The 17883-nt window shown below is 44.9% G+C and overlaps 9 non-coding genes across 9 annotated transcripts; 6 read left to right on the plus strand and 3 right to left on the minus strand.

The window, feature by feature from the left end:
* Positions 1-2363: 2363 nt before the first annotated feature.
* Positions 2364-2445, plus strand: trnas-cga (transfer RNA serine (anticodon CGA)). Its single transcript has one exon. It is a non-coding gene; the product is annotated as a tRNA-Ser (tRNA).
* A 2427-nt stretch (positions 2446-4872) lies between these two features.
* On the plus strand, positions 4873-4944 carry trnam-cau (transfer RNA methionine (anticodon CAU)). The gene has a single exon. It is a non-coding gene; the product is annotated as a tRNA-Met (tRNA).
* Positions 4945-6750: 1806 nt separating this feature from the next.
* Positions 6751-6824, plus strand: trnat-agu (transfer RNA threonine (anticodon AGU)). Its single transcript has one exon. It is a non-coding gene; the product is annotated as a tRNA-Thr (tRNA).
* Positions 6825-7588: 764 nt separating this feature from the next.
* On the minus strand, positions 7589-7662 carry trnat-agu (transfer RNA threonine (anticodon AGU)). The gene has a single exon. It is a non-coding gene; the product is annotated as a tRNA-Thr (tRNA).
* A 2573-nt stretch (positions 7663-10235) lies between these two features.
* trnar-ucg (transfer RNA arginine (anticodon UCG)) lies at positions 10236-10319 on the plus strand. The gene is given in 2 exon segments: positions 10236-10272; positions 10284-10319. It is a non-coding gene; the product is annotated as a tRNA-Arg (tRNA).
* A 358-nt stretch (positions 10320-10677) lies between these two features.
* Positions 10678-10749, plus strand: trnag-ucc (transfer RNA glycine (anticodon UCC)). The gene has a single exon. It is a non-coding gene; the product is annotated as a tRNA-Gly (tRNA).
* Positions 10750-12663: 1914 nt separating this feature from the next.
* Positions 12664-12744, plus strand: trnas-aga (transfer RNA serine (anticodon AGA)). Its single transcript has one exon. It is a non-coding gene; the product is annotated as a tRNA-Ser (tRNA).
* A 2631-nt stretch (positions 12745-15375) lies between these two features.
* Positions 15376-15449, minus strand: trnat-agu (transfer RNA threonine (anticodon AGU)). The gene has a single exon. It is a non-coding gene; the product is annotated as a tRNA-Thr (tRNA).
* A 2246-nt stretch (positions 15450-17695) lies between these two features.
* trnal-uaa (transfer RNA leucine (anticodon UAA)) lies at positions 17696-17778 on the minus strand. Its single transcript has one exon. It is a non-coding gene; the product is annotated as a tRNA-Leu (tRNA).
* Positions 17779-17883: the final 105 nt, after the last annotated feature.

Genomic DNA, 17883 nt, shown 5'->3' on the forward strand with positions numbered 1-17883 from the left:
TGTTCTTTGATTGAAAAATCGTTTCATTTTATACAAGAGAGACTCGGAGATCTCATGATCAGAACAGACAGACAAACACAGTTGGATTAGTCTGACCCGCCCGCTCCTTTCATACACTCTCTCTTCCACAATATTCACATCTACACATTCACAGGACAAAACTTTCACCAAATGGAAGGTCCGAGGACGGAAATTGTCCTTCTCCCGGCCTTTGCTCCGGATTCCAGGGGGTTAGTAAGAGTTTTTCACCTCAGTAACTGTTAAACACTCTGAGGGCTGCTCCCCGCAGATTGTCTTTCAATTCATTCATGGAATGTGGGTGTCTCTGTCTGGGTCAGCATTTATTACCCATCCCTAATTACCCTTGGGAAGGTGGGGGTGAGCTGCCTTTTTGAACTGCTGAAGTATATGTGATGTAGGGTCACACCTGTTAACCAGATTCTGTGGCAATTGGACAGTGAGCCACAGATGCTGCATCCAGGTGCTGTTGGTCAGATTCCGTGGCAAGACCCAATCATGTCTGCCCACCACCGAACCCCACACCACCCCCCCCACCCCCACTTCCCCCCAACCGCCCTCCAATTATTATAGTGATTGCAAATATCATTGTGTTTCTTTAGGGTCAATATACAAAGTATTGGTTCTCAGAATCTCTAAATTCTCCAAAACCAACATGCTTAGCAAATCAAAAACATAAAGGAACTTGGGAGCCCTTGTTCAAGATTCTCTTAAGGTTAACGAGCAGATTCAGTCGGCAGTTAGGAAGGCAAATGCAATGTTAACATTCATGTCGAGAGGGCTCGAATACAAGAGCGGGGATGTACTTCTGAGGCTGGATAAGGGTCTGGTCAGACCGCACCTGCAGTTTGTTTGAAGTTTTTGGCCACATATCTAAGGAAGGATCTGCTGGCATTGAAAAGGATGCAGAGGAGGCTCACGAGAATGATCCCTGGAATAAAGAAACTGTCGTATGAGGAACGGTTAAGGACTCTGTGTCTGCACTAGTTGGAGTTTAGAAGCATGGGGAGGGGGGTGGGTTGGAGTGGGGGATCTTATTGAAACGTACAGGATACTGCGAGGCCTGGATAGAGTAGACACGGAGAGGATGTTTCCACTAGTAGGAGATACCAGAACCAGAGAGGGCACAACCTCAGGCTAAAGGGACGATACTTTCAAACAGGGATGAGGAGGAATTTTTTCAGCCAGAGAGTTGTTCATCTGTGGAACTGTTTGCCACTGAAGGCTGTGGAGGCCAGGTCACTGAGTGTCATTAAGACAGAGACAGATCAGTTTTTGATTACTAAAGAGATCAGGGTTAATGAGAAAAGGAGAATGGGGATGAGAAAACTATCAGCATGATTGAATGGCGGAGCAGTCTCAATGGACCGAGTGGGATAATTCTGATCCTGCGTCTTATGGTCTTATGGTGATTCACCCAACTTTTCCAAATCACTCTGTCGGATATGGTGTAAGGTGGCACTGAGAGAATGGGATGGAGAGAGAATGCGGTGACTGCAGTCTGACTCTGATTCTTCAAACCAGTTAGTGCCCCCTTGTAGAAAGTGAATGTGTCTGAGAACAGGAGAAAAGCAGGTCGTGAGACAGGGATTTATTTTCTATAAAAAGTAAAACAAACTTCGAACCAGTCAGTGTCTGTCTGAGAACTGGAGGGGAGGGGAGGGGGTCTGCTCAAATAAAATTCACATCAATATTCTCATCATCCATGTGTGTCTGACGGAAAATCTAGTTTAAAATTGCTGTCCGTGGAAACTTTGTTCATATTTTTTCTAAAAGTTCTCAAAACTAATCAATGATTTCTCAGTCAGAAACAGTGGTAAAGAGGAAGCTGAACCTGTCCAGACAAGCCAAGTTCAGTTTACAAACTGCGTTATGGACACATCACGTGTCTGGTGAAATCAGCAACTAAGTTAGTTCCGCAATTATAACGAATGAAAATAACGACTCTTTAAACCAAGCGAGTGTTGGTGATATCGCGGTGGGCAGAACTGCCTTTCAAGCAGCTGGCACGGGTTCAATTCCCGGCGTCGCAATGGGAATTTATTGAGAAACTTATCCTCTTGTGTCTCGAAACAAATGGACATAAAGTTCAAACGCAACATTTGATGGTAATGAAATGAAAATAAATGTTTTATATTTTTCCCCTAAAATTCGGAATCTATTTGCTTTTAACGTACATTTTTTGGAAACATAAAAACAAGTCTCTGAACAAATATTTGAGTTCTCATTCAGAGAGAAAGATACAAAATAAAAGATGAACACATTCAGTTCACACACTGCTCTCTGCATCATTGCTGTGTCTGATAAAGTTAGTAGAAATGTTACTGAATTCAACAGAAGCCGTAGCTGCGATGGCCGAGTGGTTAAGTCGTTGGACTCGAAATCCAATGGGGTTTTCCCCCGCAGGTTCGAACCCTGCTCGCAGCGAACGTGGTATGAAATGTTTCATAGTCACAATTTGTCTAGAGGGGCAGCCGCTAAAATGAAATGTAACTTTCGGTGCTTCTCTTTTCAAGAAGTGGATTTGTGCTGTGGGCCGGGGTGTACTGGGCTGAGTGTGCTGGAAATTCCATGAGAAAGATCATGACGAGAGAAGAAAGAGAAATAAAGCAGCATCAGGGCAACAAGTACAAAACGAGGTCTCAGATCAGAGGAAGTTTCTTACGTAATTACTCACAGAAGATAAAGATCATATTTCACCAGAATACAGTGAATGAATGAGAACTTCAAAATGCTGCTCTGATGAAATGAAATTGTGTTCATTCAAACACGTTGTTAAAGCTGCTCATTACTGGGCGTAAGACATTCCTGGTTATAACAGCTTGAGAAAGGAGATTTCAGGTAGGAAAATAGGGAGGGAGAATCGTTTTGGAAAACTAGGAAACGAGGATCATATATAATTTTAAGAAATCAGTGAAAATTTCCTGTTTAGAATCGTGTTAAAAATCTTGTTGCTATAATTCATTTCTTCCTGAAATCAAACACAGGTTTTGGACTCAACTACTTCCTGTGGCAGTGAATTCCACACCTTCACCATTCTCTGGAGAACGCCTAGTTCTGGAGCCCCCCCATCATCGGGAACATTCTTTCTGAATTTACCTTGTCTAATCCTGTCAGAATTTTATCAGTTTCCATGAGATCCCCTCTCACTTTTCTAAACTCCAATGAACACATTTCTAGTCGAGTAGCCGTTCTAGGAGATTCTATAATTAGGGGATTGATAACATCCTTTGTATCGAGAGTCCCACACAGTATGTTGCCTGCTCGGTGCCATGGTGAGGGACATCTCTGATTGGCTTGAAAGGATATTGAAGTAGGAGTGGGGATGGGATCCAGTTGTTGTGATCCATACTGTGATAAACAACCTTATCTCTGTGAAATCGATTCTAAACGTGAAATGTTCACTGATTTCTCATGGTTATTTAGAGTCCTTTTTGAGTAACGGTGGAAGACCGGGTAAAAGGACCTGTTTGGGGTTCATCAGCAACGAGGAAATACATTAAAGAACAGGTCCTCAGGGGTTACAATCTCTGGATTATTACCCGAGCCACATACAAATTGGCATTGGGGTGATTGACATAATGTAAAGTTCACTAGACTGAAGTCTGGAGCTGGGAGTGAAGTTACGAGGAGTGATTAGAAAAATGAGGGCCTTTTTCTCTGGGGTTTAATTACATTTTTCAGGATGTGATGGTGGGGGTAAAGAGAGCCGAATGATTTCTGCTGGTGGAGGCTGGGGGAACCCTGAGACCTGGTTTCGGGGGAGGATGGGTAGAGAGAAAGAGGGACAGAGTTTAACTCCCAGGAGTGAAGCTGAGTAACACTTGAGGCCACTCTAAGTTTTCGAATCTTGCCCTCACCCAAAAGGGAATCAGTGAATTGTTAACCCGGGATCGATATCTTCTTGTTAACAGTGGTTATTAAGGGTGACGGGGTAAAGGGGTGAAGGTGGAGATTGGAAACAAAGCCGCCTTCACCTTCCCGAATAACAGAGCAGGCTCGAGGGACTGAATGGACTCGTCCTACTCCCACGCCCTGTGAGCAGGTATCTCAGAGCATTTTAGTGATTGCAGAAGGTTACAGAGATAGGGAGGGTTGTAGTGGCTGGTGGTGGTAGGAGAGGGAAAATAGTTGTAATTGCTGGAGGAGGTTACAGGGAGAGGGAGGGGTGTAGGAGCTGGAGGTAATTATAGAGATAAGTAGGGTTGTAGTGAGTGGAAGGCTTTACAGAGATAGGGAGGTCCGTAGATGCTGGAGGAGGCTACTGACCTATATCTGGGTGGACAGGTTTCAATCTCAAAATTTGCCAAAGGTGCAAAACTTGAAAATATTCTGAACTTTAATAAGAAGGATATTGATAATCTTCAAGAAGATGTAGACAGGCGGGTGGAATGGACAGACACGTGACAGATGCAACTTAATTAACGTAAGGAAGTGTGAAGTGAGACATTTTGGTCCGAAGATCAAGGAGAGACGATATAAAATAAAGCGTACACCTTTACCCTTCCTAATCCCCATTGCACCTTTACTACGCTGAGATGCCACAGTCTCTTCACCCATCTCAGAACTCATGAATATCCAACCTGAGGTCTGCATTTCACCGTCTACTTGTACCGTGATCATAAAACATTTGGCACTCCAACTTTCCTTGGCATCTTCTGAAACGATTCCCTGCTCCGTCTGACAACTCAGTCAATGTCGCATCTTCACTTAGTGCCCTGCCCACGGTAGGATTATCCTGTCCAGTCCCCATAGTGTTTCCCATACAACTTGCTCAGTTGTATTGCCCAGATTGCATACTGTTCCAAATTTTCGATTCTCCATTAATAATAAATGCACAACTGAGCTCTACGTAGCAGAGTGGCGCAGCGGGAGCGTGCTGGGCCCATAACCCAGAGGTCGATGGATCGAAACCATTCTCTGCTATTTCGCTTTTAGCAACAGCAAAAAGAATTCCACGACGGCTCCTTCAAAATGATTTGACATTTCCGTCCAGGGTGCAGTAACTTTCTTCCTCTTCTCGTTACTAGTTAACATTTGAATGAGTAAGAGATCGCTGAAATGTCATTTACTCACAGACAGACACAAGCTGTAAATGTTGCAAAGATACACAAGTCTAAGTTTTGCCCTTGGAGCATAACTATAAGGTTCATGGTAGGAGATATAGGAGGGATGTCCGAGGTAGATTCTTCACTCAGAGAGTGGTTGGGGTCTGGAATACACTGCTGCTGTGATAGTGGAGTCGGACCCTTTAGGAACTTTCAAGCGGTTATTGGATAGGCACATGGAGCACACCAGAATGATGGGAAGTGGGAGAGCTTGATCTTGGGTTTGAACATAACTCGGCACAACATTGAGGGCCGAAGGACCTGTACTGTTCTGTGTTCTATGTTCAAGAATTATCCCTTGAATAAACACTGCCACCTTTCAATGTTTAGCGGGTGAGTTTCATGAAGAGCAGAGTGCGATTCCCGCCTTTCTGCTTCTGTACAAATTTAGTCAAAGGAAAATTATCCAAATATATCTTCAATTCTCCTTGTCTTTCACAAAGAACTGGGCGTGTGTTGGATACAGTTTCAACAGTAGCTTTAAAAAGATAGAGAATGGATTTACAAATTTAAAATCCAAGGGTGACATCAATGCCTGAAGTGGTTTTCAGGCTGTGGCGACTAGAATAACAATGCACATTCTCAATTTGAATTGTTCAAAATCATAGAATGGAGCGTCCATTGTGGATGAAAGGAAACTTTAAACTGTGCCGCTGTGCTGTGCTTCAGGAGCTGGTTTTACACAAATCTCCGTTAATGAGATGCTGTCTCACCTGCTGAGCATTTCCAGCATTTTTTGTTTTTTTTTTGTTAGATTTCCAGCTCCCAGCTTTGCGTTGTGTTCTGTGCAGGTGTTTAACTGGAACAGGGAACAGGTTCTGATCAGCCCCGTGACAGATAGAGTAGAATGTATCTCCCAACTATCAGGCCTGCGAGATGAGACTTCAAGCTGTACAGGGGAGTGAGGAAGAGAGATAAGGGAGCATCATTCTGTGAGGGACAGATTTCCTTTATAGAGGAGGAACAGGTCTATATTTCCACAACTGTTTTAACAGACATCAGATGTCCCAACGTGAATTGCGATCAATGAAGTCCTTCTTAACAGTCCTTAACCTTTTAACTCTGAGATTATTGAATTTATCAATAGTTTCCACATCGTCAAAAATCCATCTAAGGACAAGTAAAGTAAAATTTCAGCCTGTGTCTCTGTGTCGCGTTGGTCTTCCAAATGATGGTAATTCAGTCACTTAAAGGTTGTGAGTTTGAGTCCCACCACAATCGGATTATGGATCAGGTTAGTAACAAACCAGTTGCTGCTTCATTGATGTGATTCACCTTCGGCACCGACATTTCCTGCTCTGCCATCTCTCCATGCTGTTTCTGTTAACCCGGCTCCCAGGGAAACCACTGACTCGAGAATAAATCGCAAACCTTTCTTAAAGTTTGACACAACGTTCGCTGGTTGGGTGAGAAATTGTAACATCTTTTTCAATTAGATATTTCATTTCTTTTGGAAGATAAATAAGATTAAGGAACGCAGACACGCAACAACAACTTATAAATAACTACAATCAATAAATAAATACCAGTGTCCTACAACCTGGCAGTGTCTCCTTTTTCACAAATACCACCAGATCTGGAACGTATTTCCAGCATTCCGCTGAACGCACCCACAACGGCAGCAGGCTCTGTGGCTTAGTTGGTTGAAGCGCCTCCCTAGTAAGTAGGAGATCCTGGGTTCAAATCCCAGCGGAGTCTTGACTTTTTCAATGTTATTCTGATGTTTCTGCTGCGCTTGTTCTTCTGGATCCCAATGGGCGTGGGTTTGGAAGGTGCTGCCAAAGAAGCTTCACTGAGTTGCTGCAGTGCATCGTGTAGATGGTGCACATTGTGTGTCGGTAGTGGAGGGAGTGAGTTTTTATACATGGGAAGCGAATGAAGCGGGATGCTCTGTCCTGGATGGTGCCAAATTTCTGTCGTTCTGTTCAAGTTGAATTCACCCAGACAAATGATCTCAGGAAACAAGGTGATTCGATTTCCTCCCACATTCCAAAGATGAACAGGTTGAATGGATTTGGCCATGTTAGATTGTCCCTTCGTCCCCAAGGTATTTGTATCAGTAGATGCGCGGAGTGGGTGTGTGGCACTGCGGGGATAGATCCTATGTGCAATTCTCTGTCGGAGGGTCGGTGGACGGTCGGTACAGGCTCGAAGGGCAGAATGGTCTCCTTCAGCACTGTCGGGATTGTGTGTTTCTCAGGCCATTTGACTGTGTTCGGAATGCCCTGAGAAAATAATGGAAATCTGTGTTGGTAGAACATTGAGTATATTTAGATGATTTTTTTTACTGCAAGATGATGAAAATACCTGGATCATCTCAACAAATAGTCGAGATATTTGTGGGGAGTCTCGAAATTTTAACAACGTTGGAGATTATCCACTGTGAAGGGAAAGGCAAAACTGACAAGCAAAATGGATTTTGTGACTGGCGCAATTGCAAACATCATTGGGAAAAAAAACCAAGGCTCCGCTGGGATTTGAACCCAGGATCGCCTGCTTACTAGGCAGGCGCTTTAACCAACTAAGCCACAGAGCCTGGCACTACTAGCGGTGGGATCAGCGGAATGCTGGAAATATGTTCCAGATCTGGTGGTATTTGTGAAAAAGGAGATACTGCCAGAATTGGAAGGTACCTGTGAACTATCCGACTAAATATTGAACGGTTTAACGTGAGCTGGGTCCACTTACTGTTTTCAGACACACATTTGGTGTAAAATTAGAGATGTGATTCACACACACAGTTTTCTCCTCTGAAGGCAGCTGTGCTCCTTCTGTCGCACGAAGTGATTTAAAAAAGAAAATACTTTATTCATACGGGGTATGTGTGTCACTGGCCCGGGAAGCATTTATTGTCCAAATTAATTTTCTTTGAGTAATTGGCGATGAATTCATTCTGGAGACACTGCAGTCCATGTGGTGTATGTACACATAGACTGCTGTTAGGGAGGGAGTTCCGGGATTGTGAGCCAGCCATGGGAACGGTGATATGTTTCCAAGTCAGGATGATGTGTGTCTCGGAGTAGAACTAACCGGTGGTCATTGTTCCTCTGCATCTGCTGCCCTTGTGCTGAGAGATTTCTCGGGTTTGGATGGTGCCTCGCGAAGGAAAAACAAGTGCCTGAAGTGGGATTTGAGCCCAGGCCCCGAAAAAAGATTGCGACCTGAACACAGCATCTTAAACAGATGGGTTATCCTGACTACATCCACCAAGGTTCAAAATCTGTGCACAAATCGAATTGAATTCCATCTTTGTAGCATTTACATTTCAAACTCGATACGTTTTTCCCCCAACTTTTGAACCCCAGCCAGAGGCCTGTATCTGAGTCCCATCCTCCCCCAAGCCGCCGGGGGGTGAGGAGCTTCTCATTGCTGCATTGCTCTGTTTGCTCAAATCAACAAAGACCCAATTCCCGCCCTTCCTGTTCCTTACAGGAAGATGTTGAGAGTGTCAGATCTGAGCAATGTGAAGTATCCAATTGGAGAGTTACATCCTGGCGACAGGAATATCTCTCCACAGCTGCTTTCGGAGCTGCTGAATATTTCCAGCATTTCCTCTTTCTGATTTTGTGTCTTCATTACAGGAGTTCATTTACTGACAACCCAAAACTTGTCTCTCGGGCCCAGCTCCAGACACAGCTTTTCTGTGATCTTCAAACGGACAAGTTCACTCTTCACTTTCCTACACACATGCTTTAAAATCGGCTGGTCTCACACTCAGCATCCTGCGGCATCGCCTTCAAACCTCACCCCACCCTTCCACCGCCCACCAGGGTCTCAGAGGTGCAAGTACTTCTTAGGAATTGACAAAGGCAAGGGGATTACTGTGTTTGTGAGGGCATATAAAAGGTTAATCCACACTCACAAAGAGACTGTGAGAATCTCTCTCCATCTCTATTTGATCAACAGAAGATACAGATTGTCTGCAGTCAGTCATTATCCAACAATATTCCCCCTTCCTATACAGTTACTGAGTGGGGGTGGAGGGATAGACACCGATAGAGTGAGTGAGGGCGGTGATAATTTATCAGATAATATATCAGTTACAGAAATCCTTGGAAATTCCGGCTTTATCCAGAAAGATTCTCTTGGAGAAACAGAAGCTGCAGTCTCAGCTCTCACTGATATTATAGTAGAAACATATTATTAATCCCACACTCAGGAACAGTGCTGCATTTGGACAGGAGATATGGGGAAAAGGAATAGAAACTGAATGGTCCAGTTCTGAGCAGTGTGCAGGCTCAGAGGGAGCTGAGGGTCAGAGAGATCTTTAAAGGAGAGAGGCGATTTTAAGAGAGTCGTCAGTAAGGCGGATTGGATGCTTGGCTTCAGAACCGGAGATACTGAGTATAAAAACTGGAAAGTTCGGCTCAATCTTTATAAAGCTCTGATTATCTGCGGCTGTTTTAGGATTGTACCCAGACCCAGTAATCACACTTTAGAAAGTGTGGGAGAGTCCTGACGAAGGTGAAGATGAGATTTACTGCTTTGGATCGGTCGATGATGGATTTTAGCTCAAAGGTTTGACTGGATAATTCGGATTTTAACTCTTTACAGCTAACGGGATTGAGTGGTGATGTAAGAGACGTGTAAAATAAAATAACATATTGAACCAAGGTACACAGGGGGAAGTTGCTGCATTAGCTGCTGGCAGAAGGATTCAGGGACAGGCATTGAAGATTGAAGACAGGATGTGTAGGAGGCAGAGGATCCCCACAGTGCGGAATGAGGCCGCACCGACCATTCTGCACCAACTCTCCAACAGAGAATCCCTCTCTGTAACCCCACCTAATTACCCTACTAATCCCCCTGACAATAAGGGGGAATTTAGCCTGGCCAATCCGCCTAATCTGCGCTTCGTTAGAGGTGGGAGGAAACCGGAACACCCGAAGTAAACACACACACGGGGGGAACGTGCAAACTTCACACAGGCAGGCAGCCAAGAATATTGGAAATGATCTCCAGTTTTCTACCGGTTACAAACACTGGGGATTCCCCTTCAGTTTGTGGCATCTGGGAATCAGTAAAACATCCAAAAATAGAACTGAGAATAAATATAACCTCGGTAGGTATTCACATGGTACTGACATTCGGACGGTGTACTCATGTGTCGACCGCGTGGCCTAATGGATAAGGCGTCTGACTTCGGATAGTGGTGGTATCAGAAGATTGCAGGTTCGAGTCCTGTCGCGGTCGTTTTATGCAGAAATCTGGTTGAAGTTCCCAAAAAAACGAAGTGTCCTTCTTCAGTTGAAAGCTCTGCGTTTTCTTGCAAACATTGCAGGGCTCTTTCTCAGAATGTATTTCCTTGTTGTTTTGTTCATTCAATTTTCTAATCTCATTATTTTATCCTCCGCCCCAGAAATCAATCTTATCTTTGAGATCTTAATAAATTGTTGATGCTCCCGAATGGAGCAACAGGCTTTGATACACTCTATTCAATAGAATTCTGTCCAAACTGCGCTCTGGGCTTTCCTGGTGCCTGATAAAATCAGCAACTGAGGAAGCTCCGTAATTAAAACTAACACAAATATTAAGGCCATGTGCAGCGTGAGCGATGGTGGTATAGTGGTGAGCATAGCTGCCTTCCAAGCAGTTGACCCGAGTTCGATTCCCGGCCATCGCATTGATAATTAATTTAGAATCTTATCCGCGGCCTCTTGCACTTTAAACGGGGTGAACACAATATTCGACAGTAATAGAGGTTTTTTTCCCCATTTTCTCTTCCGACGGAATTAGATTTCAATGGAAAAATATTTAATAAAAAAAAAGTCTCCGACCTAATAAATGAATTCAGAGACAGAGATACAAAATATAAGTTGAGGAACAAATTTCAGCTCACACTCTGTGCTCTGCACAATCCTGGTTCCTGATGAAGTTAATATATGCACATTACTGAGGTGGTTACATTATTCTGGTAAATAAGCAGCTGCGATGGCTGAGTGGTTGAGGCGCTGGATTTGAAATCCAATGGGGTTTCCCCACGCAGATTCCAACACTGCTCATAGCGCTTATGGTTGGAAATGTTTGCTTCAGGCAGCCATCCTGGGGAGTTTTTGCTATGAAGTATTTGGATCTCCATCATGCATTCAGCTGCATGGTTCTGGGCCAGGTGCAGGCAGCTGAGTTTGGAAAGGACAGCTGTGTATCCTCGGGTTGGTATGGACAAGATGGGCCGAATGGCTTCCTTCGGTGCTGTCACTTTGGTTCTTTCGATGGTTCCATGAGCAAAATCATAACGTGTTCCATGAGCAAAAACAAATCAATGAATTCTCAGTTAGAAAGAATAGTAAAAAGGTGGCCTTAAACTGTCCAGAAAAACGAGACAAGCCAAGTTCAGTTTGCAAACAGTCCCATGGACAGACCTGGTGTCTGATGAAATCAGCAACGGAGGTAGTTCCGTAATTATAACTGATTCCACGGATATTAGAGGGAGGTTTTTCACACAGAGGGTAGTGGGGATATGGAATGCTCTGCCAAGTAAGGTAGTGGAGGCAGGCACGCTGGAGTTGTTTAAGAGTAACTGAGACAGGCACAGCAGTGGGTTGGAAATGGGAGGGTGTAGGAGATTGTTTTAAATAAGGTTCATTAGCATTGGGACGTCCCTGGTAATGTAAAAGGATATGGTCTGAAAATAATGTTTTTTCTCTTTTCATTCACAGGTTTAAGTCGGTCCGCCTTGTTGTCCAACGAGGGGCATACACGTGATGGGTTGTACTTGAGCTGATCTTGAATGTTCGAGATTGGCCCAGTGCTTCATGTCGTTAGTGTGTGCCTAAACTGGACCAGATACTGGGCAAGACGACAGCTCAGTGACTATCACTGATTGCTGTGCAGACACATGGATTTGGGCCGGTGTCTGTGGGAGTTTGCACATTCTCCCCGTGCTTGCGTGGGTTTTGTGCTCCGGTTTCCTCCCACACCCGAAAAATGTGCTGTTAGGCTGATTGGAAGTAATAAATTGTCCCTAAGTTAGTTTCCCTCAATGTGGATGGCCATAAAAACAATAGATAAGGGTCATGGGTGGAGGGGGGAACTGGTAGTATTAAAATGGCGGCGCGGGCTCGTTGGGCCGAAGGGCCTGTTTCCGGGGCTGTTTTTGTTCTTTGTTCTTAAAATAAGGGCTGCTTAAGCGTTGTGAGCGATGGTGGTATAGTGGTGAGTATAGCTGCCTTCCAAGCAGCTAACTCCGAGGATGATTCCCAGCCATCGCAGTAGCAATTTGCTGCGAACTTTATCCACTTCCTCCTGTGTTTTCAACCAACTGGACAAAATCAGGGCGAGCGCAACATTTTATGATAATGAAATACAATAGAGATTTCTCTTTTTCTTTTTATGCGGAACTAATTTGTTTGTAATGAAAAATTACTGAGATACAAAAACAAGTCTCTGACCCAGTCAGTAAGTTCTCCGTCAGAGACAAAGATACAAAAGTAGAGGAACAAATTTCAGCTCACACACTGAGCTCTGCACAATAACGGTGCCTGATGAAGTTAGTATGAACGCTACTGAGGTGATTATTAGTGGGAAATCTCGTGGAGCTGCGGTGGCCGAGTGGTTAAGGCGTTGGATTAGAAATCCAATGGGGTTTCCCGCGCAGGTTCGAGTCCTGCTCGCAGCGATTATCACTGAAAGTGTTTGCTTCCGGCAGCCCCAGAGCCGGAACTCCTTCTGGTATTTCGGTGCCAAGTATGTGGATCACCATCATGCTTTCAGCTCCATGGCTCCGGGCTGAGTGCAGGAAGGTGAGCTTGAAGAGGACACCTGGGTGTCCCTCGGGCTGGCATGGACAAGATAAGCAGAATGATTCAGTGCTGTTCCCTTTCTCTGGTTCAAGGAGGGAAATCATAATGTGAGCAGATTGAAAACAAAAGCATCAGGAGCACAAGGACAAAACAAGGTCTCATGTCAGAGGAAGATTCTTACGGAATGACACACAGAACATAAGAAATAAATTTCATCAGAATACTCTGAATGTTAATTTCAAAATGTTGCTTGGATGATATGACATCGTGTTCATTCAAACACATTGCTGCAAGCTGGTCATTATTGGGCGTTAGGAACTCCTGGTTATAGCAGATTGGGAATGGAAGGAGCAGCTTCACATCTGCACATTGACAGGTCAAACTGTGCCTCAGATTGACAGCTCCCAGGACAGGTTTTCCTCTCCTCTCGCTCTGTGCTGTGGATTCTCGGGGATTAGTTGGAGTTTCCCAGCTCAGTAACTGTGAAAGCCTCTGAGGCCGGCGATGCTCACAGTGTCTGTTCCCCAGATTCAGGGGGCTGCAGCCAATCAGAGCTGTGCCTGGGTTAACCCAGAGCTGGTTGAAACGATGATATTGTTCACAAGCTGAATTCTATTCGATCGGATATAGATACAGATTGTGTGCACTCAGTCACTAAACAACAAGATCCCGCCTTCATATAGAGTTGATGAGAGGGGATGGAGGGATAGAGTGAGTTAGAGCAGTGAGACACAGATCTGTTCTATTACTATGCCCCTTTCTGTTCCAAACTTGTTCCCTGTTGTGTAAAAGAGATTCTCCGTGAGGATTTTTTTTTGTCTGTAAATTGTTGCATGTTGTGTTAAGATGTTCCCTCTTCTGGTGTCATTCTCCGGTTGCATATAAAATCCATTTAGTACAGATCGAGGTTTTATATATAGAACATAGAACACTGCAGCACAAACAGGCCCTTCGGCCCACAAGTTGCGCAAATCACATCTACATCTACCAAGCCATGGAACTTTCTGTAACTTCCAAACACATTAGATCCCGTATACTCATCCAGAAGTCATTTAAAAGACCCCAGCGAGTTCGCCTCTACCACCGCCGCCGGCAGCCGATTCCACTCACTCTCCACCCTCTGAGTGAAAAACTTTCCCCCAGCATCTCCTCTGTATTTGCTTCCCAGCACCTTAAACCTGTGTCCGCTCGTAGCGACCATTTCAGCCCTGGGAAATAGCCCACGAGAATCCACCCTATCTATTCCTCTCAGCATTTTATAAACGTCTATCAGGTCGCCTCTCAACCTTCGTCTCTCCAGGGAGAAGAGACCTTGCTCCCTCAACCGAACTTCATAAGGCATGCCTCCCAATCCAGGCAACATCCTTGTAAATCTCCTCTGCACCCTCTCTATAGCTTCCACATCCTTTCTGTAGTGAGGCGACCCGAACTGCGCACAGTACTCCAAGTGGGGTCTGACAAGGGTCTTATAAAGTTGCAGCATTACCTCCCGAGTCCTAAACTCAATCCCTCGATTGATGAAGGCCAGTGCACCATACGCCTTCTTGACCACATCCTCCACCTGCCAGGCCGATTTAAGAGTCCTGTGGACCCGGACCCCAAGATCCTTCTGCTCTTCAACTCAGCCAAGACTCCTACCCTTGATATTGTACTCCTGCATCCCATTGGTCTTGCCAAAATGGACCACTACATATTTATCCGTGTTGAAGTCCACCTGCCACTTCTCCGCCCAGTCCTGCACCCTATCTATGTCCCGCTGCAACTTCTGACATCCCTCCAGACTGTCCACAACACCACTAACCTTCGCATCGTCGGCGAACTTACTAACCCATCCCTTCACTTACTCATCCAGGTCATTTATGAAAATGACAAACAGCAAGGGTCCTAGAACAGTTTTTGGGGGAAAGGGGAAGCCAAATAACAGTTTATGTACTCCAGGTAAAAGTCACAACTGCTTCATAGCTACCGTTTAGTTGTTCTATCGTCACTGTGAACAGGAGTAGCAGAGAACGCTTTCGATCCATCGATCTCTGGGTTATAGGCCCAGCACGCTTCTGCTGCACCAGTCTGCTACAGCGAAGGCTCGACTTGCTCCCAATGAATGTAGTCAGGCAGATTTTCACTCCTGTATCGTTTAATCGGAACATCAGTGTGAGGAGGTATCACTGCATCACACCGAGATTACAATAGACAGAGAAAAACACACAGTCGCAGCGTGAGAGACTGCTTGGACACATGGAACGATTTAAGCCATTTGACTGTGTTCGGAATTCCCTGAGAAAATAATGGAAATCTGTGTTTGATGAAATCACAGCATTGAGTTTATTACAAATGTTTTTTCTTTAACTGCAAGATGATGAAAATACCTGGATCATCTCAACAAATAGTCGAGATATTTGTGGGGAGTCTCGAAATGTTTCCATCTTTGGAGATTATCCACCGTGAAGGGAAAGGCAAAACTGGATCTTGCGTCTGGCACAACTGCAAACACCAGTGGAAAAGAACCAAGGCTCTGCTGGGAATTGAACCCAGGATCTCCTGCTTACTAGGCAGACGCTTTAACCAACAAAGCCACAGAGCCTGTCACTGCTGTGGGTGGCCTCAGCGAAACGCTGGAAATACGTTCCAGATCTGGTGGTATTTGTGAAAAAGGAGATACTGCCAGAATTGGAAGGTACCTGTGAACTATCCGACTAAATATTGAACGGTTTAACGTGAGCTGGGTCCACTTACTGTTTTCAGACACACATTTGGTGTAAAAATAGAGATGTGATTCACACACACAGTTTTCTGCTCTGAAGGCAGCTGCGCTCCTTCTGTCGGACGAAGTGATTTAAAAAGGAAAATACTTTATTCATACGGGGTATGTGTGTTATTGGCCCGGGAAGCATTTATTGTCCAAATTAATTGTCTTTGGGTAATTGGCGATGAATTCATTCTGGAGACACTGCAGTCCATGTGATGTATGTACACATAGACTGCTGTTAGGGAGGGAGTTCCGGGATTGTGAGCCAGCCATGGGAACGGTGATATGTTTCCAAGTCAGGATGATGTGTGTCTCGGAGTGGAACTTACAGGTGGTCATTGTTCCTCTGCATCTGCTGCCCTTGTGCTGAGAGATTCCTTGGGTTTGGATGGTTCCTCGCGAAGGAGAAAAAAAATCAGCATCAGAATTGGGATTTGAACTGAGGGCTCGAGAGAAGACTGTGACCGAAACAGAGCACCTTCGACAGATCAGTGATCCTGACTACTTGACCCAAAGTGCAAAATCTGTGCAGAAATCGAATTGAATTCCATTTTTGTGGCATTTACATTTCAAACTCGATGCGTTTTTCCCCATTTTTGAACCCCAGCCAGAGGCCTGTATCTGAGTCCCATCCTTCCCCAAGCCGCCGGGGGGGTGAGGAGCTTCTCATTGCTGCATTGCTCTGTTTGCTCAAATCAACAGAGACCCAATTCCCGCCCTACCTGTTCCTTACAGGAAGGTGTTGAGAGTGTCAGATCTGAGCAATGTGAAGTATCCAATTGGAGAGTTACATCCTGGCGACAGGAATATCTCTCCACAGCTGCTTTCGGAGCTGCTGAATATTTCCAGCATTTCCTCTTTCTGATTTTGTGTCTTCATTACAGGAGTTCATTTACTGACAACCCAAAACTTGTCTCTCGGGCCCAGCTCCAGACACAGCTTTTCTGTGATCTTCAAACGGACAAGTTCACTCTTCACTTTCCTACACACATGCTTTAAAATCGGCTGGTCTCACACTCAGCACCCTGCGGCATCGCCTTCAAACCTCACCCCACCCTTCAACCGCCCACCAGGGTCTCAGAGGTACAAGTACTTCTTAGGAATTGACAAAGGCAAGGGGATTACTGTGTTTGTGAGGGCATTTAAAAGGTTAATACTCACTCATTCACTCACTCACTCACTCACTCACACACACACAGACACACACACACACACACACACACACACACACACACACACACACACACACACACACACACCACCACCACCATGGTAAATGGTGAAACGTCTCATCAATAAAAAAAAATCTGGAATTAAAAGTCTAATGAACATGAATCGAGTGTCTTAAAATAACACAGCTGGTTCACTAATGTCCTTTAAGGAATGATTTTTTCCCTGGTCTGGACCTACATGTGACCCCCGACACACAGCAACTTTGGTGACTCTAAGCTGCCCTCTGAGGTGACCTGTCATCCGCTCAGTTCAAGGACAATTTAGGATGGACAATAATTGCGGGCCCAGCCAGCGACACCCACATCTCAGGAATGAATGAAGAAATTAATCGGAGATTTCAAATGAGGGGATATAGAAAGTCAGTTGCATTTCCAAAGATTGTCAGATGCAGGATGAATTTTGAAACGATGTTTTAGTTCCGGAAGTTGACTTGTACAGGCACAGTTTAACTGATAGAATCAGAAAGATCCCAATTCTTATTGAACGGCAGATAATGCAAAACACAGTCTGAATACAGACAGATGCACCCGAGAAAGAATTCCTGTGTGTCACTGGCCCGGAAAGCATTTGTTGCCCAAAATTAATTATTTTCGAGATATTTTTTCAGGGAATTCATTCTTGAGCCACTGCAGTCCATGTGGTGTCTGTACTGATACATTGCTTTTCGGGAAGGAGTTCCACGATGGTCAGCCAGCCGCAGAACCGGTGATATATTTCAGAGACAGGATGGGATGTGTCTCGGAATGGAACTTGCCGGAGGTCGCTGTTCCTCAGCCCCTGCAACCATTGTCATTCCGGGGGAGATATTTCGCGGGTGTGGATTGTGTCTGGAACAGGGAGGGTAAAAATGTCAGCAGTGGGACTAGAACCCACGCCTCCAGAGAAGATTGCGACTTAAACACAGCGCCTTAAACCACTCGGCCATCCTGACAACCTGAGGAAGGCTATGAATCCGCACAAGTCGATTTGAATTCCATCTTCATTGTCATTCCAATAAAAACTCGATGTGCTTTTTCCCCCATTTTTGAACCCAACC

Source organism: Carcharhinus amblyrhynchos, unplaced genomic scaffold, assembly GCF_965287045.1.
Source record: "Carcharhinus amblyrhynchos unplaced genomic scaffold, sCarAmb.v2.hapA scaffold_42, whole genome shotgun sequence".
Taxonomy (NCBI): Eukaryota; Metazoa; Chordata; class Chondrichthyes; order Carcharhiniformes; family Carcharhinidae; genus Carcharhinus; species Carcharhinus amblyrhynchos.